Source organism: Sorex araneus, chromosome 1 (genome assembly GCF_027595985.1).
Source record: "Sorex araneus isolate mSorAra2 chromosome 1, mSorAra2.pri, whole genome shotgun sequence".
NCBI lineage: Eukaryota > Metazoa > Chordata > Mammalia > Eulipotyphla > Soricidae > Sorex > Sorex araneus.
In genome coordinates, this window is record NC_073302.1 from 123,765,978 (window position 1) to 123,777,243 (window position 11,266).

Sequence of the window (11,266 nt, forward strand, 5' to 3'; positions counted from 1 at the left end):
CTCTACTAGGGTCCAGGGAATAGAGTCAAAGGCATATCCCTATCATGCTAATGCCAAAAGTTCAAACACCAATACTTATAGTAGCCTCGGAGGCCCTGAGCACCACCCAGCATGTCCCATGGCCCCCAACACCACTGGGCCCCAGCAACAAGACATTTCCAGGCCCTACCTTTAGCCGGCCCAATTGTCCACTGATTGCTTAGAGTGGACTTCCGGGTCTTCTGAGCAGTGCTTGGGAGGCCCCCAAATTATTAATAATCTTTAATTAAAAATAGAACCCCCAGAGGGAAAAGACCACAAACCCACACTGGAGTGTCACTGCCAGCTCAGACCCTGTGCAGGAAGCCACGCCAAAGCCCAGAACCCTCAGAAAGCACAGACCTGAGTCAGGTCTAGCCATTTCCCTCAGGTAAGAGCCTCCTGAGCCAAGGAGAGATTTTAAATAACAGTAATAGAAATGTGCTTCTAATTCACCCCACAAAGAGCAAGAAAATTTTTGTTAATTTCTTTTATTTTTTTTTATTTTATTGAGTCACTGTGAGACATAGTTATAAGCTTTCATGTTTGAGTTACAATCACACAATGATCAAACACCCATCCCTCCACCAGTGCACATTCCCCACCACCAATATCCCCAGTATATTCCCCCTTTCCCACCCTCCCCCTGCCTCCATGGCAGACAATATTCCCCATACTTTCTCTCTACTTTTGGGCATTATGGTTTGTAATACAGATACTGAGAGGTTATCATGTTTGGTCCTTTATCTATTTTCAGAACACATCTCTCATCCCGACCAATTCCTCCAACTATCATTTTCTTAGTGATCCCTTCTCTATTTCAGCTGCCTTTCCCCCGCTCATGAGGCTGGCTTCCAACTATGGAGCAATCTTTCTGGCCCTTGTTTCTACTGTCCTTGGGTGTCAGTCTATGTTGTGTTATTTTATACTCCACAGATGAGTGCAGTCTTTCTATGCCTGTCCCTCTCTTTCTGACTCATTTCACTTAGCATGAAAATCTCCATGTCTATCCACTTATAAGCAAATTTCATGACTTCATCTCTCCTAACAGCTGCATAGTATTCCATTGTGTAGATGTACCAAAGTTTCTTTAACCAGTCATCTGTTTTAGGGCACTCAGGTTGTTTCCAGATTTTGGCTATTGTGAACAGTGCTGCAATGAACATATAGGTACAGATGTCATTTCTACTGTGCTTTTTTGCGCCCTTGGGATATATTCCCAGAAGTGGTATTGTGGGGTCATATGGAAGCTCAATTTCTAGTTTTTGAAGGACTGTCCATATTGTTTTCCAGAAAGGCTGGACCATTCAGCATTCCCACCAACAGTGAAAGAGCATTCCTTTTTCCCCCACATCCACACCAGCACTGGTTGCTTTTGTTCTTTTGAATGTGTGCCAGTCTCTGTGGTGTGAAATGATATCTCATTGTTGTTTTGATTTTCATCTCCCTGATGTGAGTTGTGGAGCATTTTTTCATGTGCCTTTTGGCCATTTGTATTTCTTTTTTGAGGAAACTTCTTTTCATTTCATCTCCCCATTTTTTAATGGCATTGAAGATTTTTTTCTTATGCAATTTTACTAGTGTTTTGTATATGCTGGATGTTAATCCCTTATCAGATGGGTATTGAGTAAATATTCTTTCCAATTCTGTGGAAGAGCAAGAAACTTTTAACAGAGGAATGTGCTCACTCTTGGCTTCCTGCCTGAATGGAAATCAGAGGTAATATTATTTCATAACATACCTGATGGCAATATGATTTCTCAAAGACCCTTATTGGAAGAAATCAAGCTAAGTGGAATGGAGAAGACCCCCCCTTGTCCACAGGTCTCAGCTCCTTAGATTCCAAGCAGATGTTCTCTTGATCCCACTTTTTTTGTATTTTGAATGTATGGGAAGAGTGATTCACCCCACAGTAGCCAAACCCAAATTTTGACCTCTGTGCTCAGGAGCAGCTCCTGGCTCATGTTAGAGTCTTGCCGTCACAGGGTTTGAACCTGGACAGTAACTAACTGCTCTAGACTCAACCTGACCCCCTCCAGCAAAGTCTTATTGTTACTTTGTGGTTTTATGTGGATTTAGTGATATAACACTCCACTCATGCTCACACAAACCCATGCTCAATAAATAGTCATAATTCCCAGCAATACCCGGAAAATTTCCTGTAAACCAATTCATGATTTGTTAGCTTTAGCAAATACTTTGGTAGAGTTTCTTTGTTTCACCTCTGGCACTTGTAATTATTGATTTCATAATAGTAATTATTTATGGATATGCTTATTATTGATATTGTTCTACTATTCCTATTCCTATTACTTTCAATTTCATACTGAGTCCAGAATAGTTCGAGAGGAAGAAATCTTGCTATAAAAGAAAAATCGTCCCAAATCTTTGCAAGTTCTCAAGAGTCATGAAACTAGGAACATGGTGCATTGCTGGAATCATGGTAGACTATAAGGACAGACTTCCAACACAGACCAATTGTTGCAGCAAAGGACACACTGGGCTGCTTCTCCTCCCCCACCTAAGAAGCCAGCTGCAGGATTCCTTTACTAAAGGGGTAGGGGGCAGTGGGTCGAGGGACGGGGTTCCTATGCTCAGAGCATTTCCTTCTCTCCCTTTTCTTGCCTCCTCATCCCTCACACACCCTTTTAATCATCTACATTCCCTTGCTTGCGTGTAGTTGATCCCTTCCTCTCATCCTCTCTCTCTGTCCTTCAGACTAAGGACTTACTGGTTTCTGTTTTTATTCCCCCTAAGGCATCATTGCTTGTGGTTCCACCTGCTGGCTCTGTGCTCTAAAGTCAAACTCCCGAGGCTGAAGTTCTCACTTCATTTGAAGTTTGAACACTTCATTCCAACCTGGACATGGCAATTCAGGTTCCTACTTCCCTCAAGGGAATCAGACCACAGACTGTAATATGCCAGCCAACAAACCATAAGCACATTTGAGGGTGGGGGTATCTCCCATGCAGTGCTCAGGAGCCCTGGGAGCTCTGGTGAATTTCTGCCAGGTAGAACAAGGTTCATTGTGAGAACCAAGGCTTCAATGCTGCCCAGACCCTGCCACCCCGGTTATGTTCAGGGTTTCTAGGCCTGTCTATGACTGGGGAAGCTTGTGATGCCAGTTATCAAACTGGGTTCAGTCACATGCAAGACAAGTGCCTTGACTCCTGTACTATCCCTTTATTCCCCTTCAACCCATTCGCTTTAATGTTGCAAATGAGATAAATACTGAGTTAGCTGCTATATGGAACCAGAAAGAAAAGAGGATCCTTGTGTGCTGTGAGTGTATTCTCAGCTCGGTCCTTAGAATAGTGAGTTTTAATCTGGGTTCTGCTATTTGTCAACTACATGACCTGGAGGAAATGTTATACCCTCTCTTAGCCTAAGCGCCCCCTCCCCATAATTAAATTGGAGCTATATCAATCTTGCTGTGATAGCTGGGAAGGGTAGGTGATCTTGCAAATATCACTATTATGATATCACAATGTCATAACAGGCTCAAGAAATTTGCGTTCTAATGGAGCGAAGAGCTCCAAATACATCACAAGCAAACAATCTGCTGGTAGTATGATTATGCCGGGAGTCAGAGAAGCTGGGTGCTTGGAAATTGGTCACTTCCTCAGGTGACAGGAAGCACTCATATGTTGGGGAAAAATACAGGTAGCTGCATTATAAAACAAGTTACATTATAAAACAAGTTACAGTGCCTTAAGAATGAGATTTTTTGAGAATTATTAGATGTGTGTTCTCAGCACGTCACATTATTCTACAGATAGAATATTCTAGGTGGACTGCCTTGACCCATCAACCCTATTTTTGTTCCTAATTGTGCAGAAATTGTGCAGAATCTTTTGAGCACCTACTGTTAACCAGCCAAGCACAGATCCTAATAGTAAAAATTAGCAGGTGATAGTATTTGTGAGTAGGATGAGATCATACCAGGGAACTCCAGTGAGAGAATTGCTGTAAACTGGATTTGTCTTCCTGCTCTCCAGCCCTAACGAGGCATAATACTAGCACTCTTCTCTGAGCACAATTATGTCTGAAACACACACACACACACACACACACACACACACACACACACACACACACACACACACACACATGCTGTTCTGCATTTTCAGTGCCTGGTTTTAATATTAATATCCTTTTCCCTTCAGAATGGCCTTTCCTATATATACATGGATTTCTCCTACTACATCTAATAGGAAAACCTTCAAGTCCTAAAGGAAAATATACATTGACCACTGTTCTATACTGGGCAATCCTGTGAGAGAGCATTGTTATATCCATTTTATACTTAAGGAAGTTGAGGTTCAAGGCAAGGTTGCAATTCAATTCACATTGATACCCAAATCAGCTGACTTCCTTTTTAGATTTCTTTCACTGTCACTGTCACTGTATCACTGCCATCCTGTTGATCAACGATTTGCTCCAGCAGGTCCAGTAACATCTCTAATCATCCTAGCCCTGAGATTTTAGCACCCTCTCTTTACTCATTCTTCCCAATGGCGCCGCATTAGAAGCTCTTCAGGGTCAGGGGAATGAGACCCATCATTGTTACTGTATTTGGCATATGAATATGCCGAGGGGAGCTTGCCAGGCTCTCCCCCTCCCTCTTGCTCCCCGTGTGGGCAGTAAACTCTCGATAGCTTGCTCAGGTTCTCCAAGAGGGAGAACTAGGCTATCAGATGTCATGTGGCAGCATTGCAACCACACTTCCAGGAGCTTGGTTTTATAATCTCTGGATATTGGCCATTGATGGGATTACACAGCACCAGGGGCAGTTTCTAGGTGTGACTGCCTAGCTACTGGAAAATGGGGAATCTGAGTGGAAGAGGCCCAGTTCCAATCTGAGCAGCCTTGGAGATCTCGGCCCTGAGTCCTACACACCTGGGTTCCTCTGCCGGAACTAAATTTAGATATAGTCAGTTAATTTAGAAAACAAATTTAGAAAAATTTAGTTCTAAAAAACAGGAGGGGCAGAATACACAGGGAAGCCAATTTCAAAATTTTTAAAATTTTTTAATGACAAATGATTACATTAATAGTTCATCTTGAGAACTCAACAAATGATTACATTGATAGTTCATCTTGAGAACTCTTTACTACCTAAAGTGCTTAAGTGCCACATGCCAATTTGTCTACAATATTATCAAAAAGCAGAGAGAACCATAAAGTCCCTTCCTACTTCCAAACAACAATAAGAAAAACAGGGAGTCAGGGGGAGATATCACTTAGCTTTAACCCTAAAAATTTCTTTAACCCTAAAAATTAGGGTTAAAGCACTAAAATCCCAGGATTCATCCTGCTGAATAATGTCCTTGATCAGTATTTTTCAAACTAGGTCATCATATGGTGGGTCCAAGTAGCATTTTTTTTTAAAGAAAGTAGAGAGCAGAACAGAAAATACAATAGGGTAAAATACAAACATCAGAGTGTCTCAAATGTAGCTAAATATTGCTTTAGGAAAATTTTATTTTAAGTGTGTGTATAGAATTACATCCTTAATAAATTATATTTCATAATTTAAAATTTTAAAGTTGGTCAGGAAAATTGTACATAAGTTAAGCACTTTATGTTTAGTAGACCCTGGTTCAATCCTAGGCCCTGCATATCCCATCCCCCCGAACTCCTAACTCCACCAGGAGTGATCTCTGAGCACAGAGCCAAGACTAAACCCTGAGCACCACTGAATGAAGCCCAACTGCCCTCACCCCAAATTTTAAAGCTACAGCTTCAAGATTTTGTGGGCAGTAACCAATTTTAATCAAAAAAATGTTTAATGGTATGGAAACATCAAATTTAAAATCTCATACAATCCAGCAAAAATACTTGTTGAGGCATTTATTCTAAGGATATAAAAATGATAATTAGAAAGGATTTTACACCCCTCTGTTCATAACATTATCAATCACAACATTTGGAATGCCCACCAACATTTTGAATCAATCTAAATGTCCACTAACAGATGATAGATAAAAAAAAGGTGTGGTACAGATATTTGATGAGATCCTTTGTCATTCAAAAAGATGAAATCGGTTAGGATAAAATGAATGGATCTTGAGGTAATTATGCTGATAGCTAGAAGAAGTGGTAAGAACTATATACATACGACAATGAGAAGCTAACTTTCTACAATGCCATACTATGGTAAGCCGATAATTTAAAAAATGAGAAACATTTAAAATAACTTTTTCACATGGTGAATTCACATATGTATGTCTTCCTGTTTCCACAGCAACTGTTCTCAAAATTTTATCGTACAAATACCAATAGTTCCTTAGTGCTGAAGAGAATGAGCATTTTCCTAACATGTGTGAGGTCCCAGGTTCAATCTCTGGTGCTGTGAAACAAAAAACAATCCGTCCCTTAGGAAGTGATTATTTGGACCTTTTGTTTTGTTTTGTTTCGTTTTGTTTATTAAGCCAGGTGGGCTACCACGGCATTATCGCAATCAGCGCTGGGCTCTGGTACCCTACGTTCCCTTCGGCGTCAACCCTCCAAAGTCACGCTCACTCCGATGAATTTGGAAACGGGCTCCACCGCCAGCTGACACCCCTCTTCCGTAGACTGGTCTGGCAGTGCTGCTCGTAAAGAAAGAAACGCACCCTGACACTCACCCGGAGAAACCGAATCAAGGGCAGGAATTCCTTGTTAGCACTGACATCTGGTGGTCGCTGGAAGGCCGGCACCCGGTGCTCTTGAAAGAACTGTGACCTGGAAACCAGGCGAGAGCGCTGATTTCAGAAGGCTTGCTTCCTCTTGCCTTCCTGCTCTGTTGCCTCCCTTATAGACGGACTCAGCAGGGAGTCGGGGGCAAGGAACTTAATTCAAACCTAGCTGGGACCCTTTACCTATCCTAAGTAATCTGCTTAAACTCTGGAAGATATGTTGCAAATGTGGATAAGAACTGTACAGTCCACTTACTGTGACATGAGGGTAATTTAATCCATTTAACCTTCAAAATACCTTTGATGTTCAGTTCCAGATACTTAAGAAGCATTCAAAAAATATTAGCACTCTTCGTCTTATTGGGTACCTACTGAGAGCTACCTTGTTCTGTTTTGAAAGACACATGCTATTATGCAAGATCTCGCTTTAATTTATGAGATTACAGAAACCAAGCCAAGGGCTGGAGCGATAGCACAGCGGTAGGGCGTTCGCCTTTCACGCAGTCGACCCCGTGTTCAATTCCTCCGCCCCTCTCCGAGAGCAAACTACCGAGAGTATCGCGCCCTCACGGCAGAGCCTGGCAAGCTACCCGTGCTGTATTGGATATGCCAAAAACAGTAACAATAAGTCTCACATTGAGAGACATTACTGGTGCCCACTCTAACAAACCGATGAACAACAGGATGACAGTGACAGTGACAGTGACAGAAACCAAACTCTCTTACTGTTCAACTACTTTCTGGGCTCTTCAGCAATTTATTGACATAGTGTGTATGTTTCCATATACCTTATACACATATAAGTTCAGATATGGTATTAACATTTAATATAAGAGCAATTCAACTACCTTTTGAAAAAACTGAGAACTTTATGTCATAGAAGGGCTCCTCCACGGGGGCTGGAGAGATAGCACAGCGGGTAGGGCGTTTGCCTTGCACGCGGCCGACCCGGGTTCAAATCCCAGCATCCCATATGGTCCCCTGAGCACGGCCAGGGGTAATTCCTGAGTGCAAAGCCAGGAGTAACCCCTGTGCATCGCCAGGTGTGACCCAAAAAGCAAAAAAAAAAAAAAAAAAAAGAAGGGCTCCTCTTGAGGTATACAATAGGACAGGAGGGGGATCGAGGGGTGAATAAAAAGGCAACATAAGAACATTGATAGAGGGGCTTATGTGGTGGTGAAATATGGTAAGTGTACACATCAAAATCACAAACACTAACACTATTTTAAACGTGTGACCTAAACATAATAATTAAATATTTTGAATTAAAAAGTGGAAAAAATAATAAATTACACCCATTTCCTGTTTTGGCTGCTACAATTTACCACAAGTTTAGTGGCTTTAAACAATGCTTTTTGGTTTGTTTGGGGACCACACCTATCAGTTACTGTTTCCAGCTCAGTGCTCAAGGGTCACTCCCAAGGATGCTCAGGGAATCATGAGGTACAAGAGATCAAACCTCAGCATCCTGCCTACAAAACATATGCTCAAACCTACTCTAAAGCCTTTCACCATCCACCACACACACACACACACACACACACACACACACACACAAACACACACACACAACTCTGGAAGTCAGAAATATAAAATATGATGTTGGTCAAGCTATACTTCTTCTAGGGAGTCCAGTAGAGAGTCTATTTCTTTGTGTTTTTCTATTTCTATGAGTTGCCTACATTCCTTAGCTACTATTCCTTCCTCATGTCACTTCATTCCTTCGTTCCATTGTCAGACCTTCTACAACTAATTCTAGGGGGGCTGGAGCAATAGCACATGGATAGGGCGTTTGCCTTAGAAGCAAGCGGCTGACCCAGGTTCAATTCCCAGCATCCCATATGGTCCCTTGAGCACTGCCAGGAGTAATTCCTGAGTGCATGAGCCAGGAGTAACCCCTGTGCATCGCCGAGTGTGACCCAAAAAAGGCAAAAAAAAAAAAATACAACTAATTCTAATCCTTCTGCACTCCTCCTACAAGACTTCTGTGATTAGATCAAGTCTACCCAGCATACCTCCCCACTTATCATTAACGAAGTCCTTTTTAACATGTAGGGCAACGTATTCATAGTTCTAACAGTTGAACGTGGATATCCTTGGGTGGACACGATTTACTTTACAATGAAAGCAAGGGCTGGGTTTCTTCCCACACGGAATCTTCCTAGTTAGGGCTCTACTTTACTAATGGAATGGTACTTGGAAGCTCCCTAAGGCCTGAGTTTCTACTCTCATGAAGTGAACCTTCATTCTCTACAGTAAAGTAACATGGTATAATTCTTCAAAAGAATAGGATTTTAGGATACAGCAATTGTCACTTTTTATCAGACACATCATGGCCATCTCATTGAATCTCACAGACTCTCTATTTCTTTGTGAACTAAAACTCTCTTGCTCTCAGGGTAGATGTGAGTACTGAAGATCAGCTCTGGTGAGGGTCAGGTACATAATAAGAGCTTTGGGATACCCTCTTTGGTGACTTTGAACTTGCACTTCCCAGCGAGAGCATTCATCTACCCATGATACAGACGAAGGATGAGGAAGGAGAAAGAGTCCAGAAAAGAAAATGTTCACATTGCCAGGGCAAAGGATAAAGTGATGATCTTTTTCTGTTTGAATAACTTTGCAAAACCAAAATCCTCTTCCTGTTTCTCATTGTTAACATCAAGTTGCAGACCTAAGCTCTAAGTCAGAAACAAATGATTATTTTGAAAAGATGCCTTAGCTTGTTTGAAGGTGGTCCTGAGATTTAGGAGACTAAAAGCCATGTTGATCATTCAATACTGTACTACCCAATTGGATGGGAAAGTAGAAATTATTCATTATTGGTCTGCAAGTGGGGTTTTTTTCAATGTATCTTTTTCAAAAAAAAAGTCTCTCATTCTAACTGGATAGAACAAGGAAGAAAGAATTTTTAAAAATACTAATAAATGTACCCTTCAAACTTCTATTTTGAAGAATAATCATTGCTTAAATAAGGCCTTGTGTCTGGTTCTTACTGTCCACGCCACTCCAACCCTAGCCCTGCCACCACCAACAAGTTCTGTAGAGAACTGTTATGAAAAGACTTGTAAAATTCTGCCATTGCTTCCTTTTATATACTCAGAAGACTGATCACTTTAATCAAAGATAAGAATAAGACACCTTGCTTAAAACAATTAGTTTTGACAACACATGTATAAGCTCTACATTAAGTTGTAAATGTGTTCATTTTCTTCTTCCCTACTATGTATATTAGATAAAAGAGACAAGAGAAGTAGGTGGAAAATGATTCCAAGTAATTTCAAGGCATTTTTACCAAGTGAGGTTAGGGAGACTTTGTCTTTCTGACAAATTGAAGGAAGCCAGAAGAACAAATCTTGTTTGGGGAGTGCATTTTCACTTAGCTGTCCTTTAAGTGGAGATGCATTACCTCAGAAAGAAAAATCAAAGTTCTTCAATTGCTGCAGATAAAATGACAAATTTGGCTCCCAGCAATAAATTCTTGACAGCTACTAGAGTTTTAGGAAAAGAAAACAAGAAAATTAAATTCGACACAAATGATGAAAAAGAATAGAAGGAAATTTTCCCCAGTTAGCATCTCAATGCCATTTACGGAGTTTGAGGGCAATTCAATAGCAGATCACTTAGGCATCCCCCCATGGACATGAATGTTATTTTAACAGAGCTGCATCTGTATAGACAATAGGTGGTATCTACACATTTAGTTCATGAATTGATTGCATGATGAGTTGCTGAGGATGATTTGAGAACAAATGTGGTTGACAACCTGCCTAGAAATGAATTGTACCGCTTTCTGTCACACCTTATTTTTGTACTTAAGAATACTCTTTTGTGGAAGTTATGAGGTTCAGACTGAGGAACTTGTTTGTTCCATATTTGGAGAGCTGTGCCATCCAATATGATAGAGACCATTTAATTCTAAATTAATTTAAATAATTTAAGTCAATTACTCATTAATTGATTTTTATTAAAATAAATTTAAAATTCATATCTTCAATTGCAGAGTCACATTTTTAAATACTCAGTGGCCACATATGGCTAACGGCTGCCATGTTGGAGAACACAGATGTAAGACATGGTCATCATGGCAGAAAGATTTATTCACTGAGGTATCTCTCAGCCTTGAACACTTTAGGCTAATGGGGAAGAATAGCAACTGGGAAGAAGTGATACAACAGGCAAACAGTTGAAGAGGAACAGTTGCAGTGACTTCCAAGAGCAACCATAGGGGATTCAAGTCAAGAAATAATTGTTGGTGGCCTACTTCATGAGCACTAACCTCACAGAAACAAAGATAAATAAAAGAGATGTAAACCACAGAATCTCAATCCATTTTTAAAAAGAAAGGAAATGGGATACCTCAGGAAACTCAGAGAAGAACAAGAGAAACAAATATACTTTCTAAAGCTACTTTACATCAGTTATAACACCAGAGGGACCGGTGGAGAGCTGTGGAGATGCTCCAGGAATTCTTAATGGAAATTTTAATGAAAATATTTAAGAGCTGAGTCACATACCTGGCATGTGTGGGGACCTATGTTTAATTCTCACTCCATCAATGCCCTGAG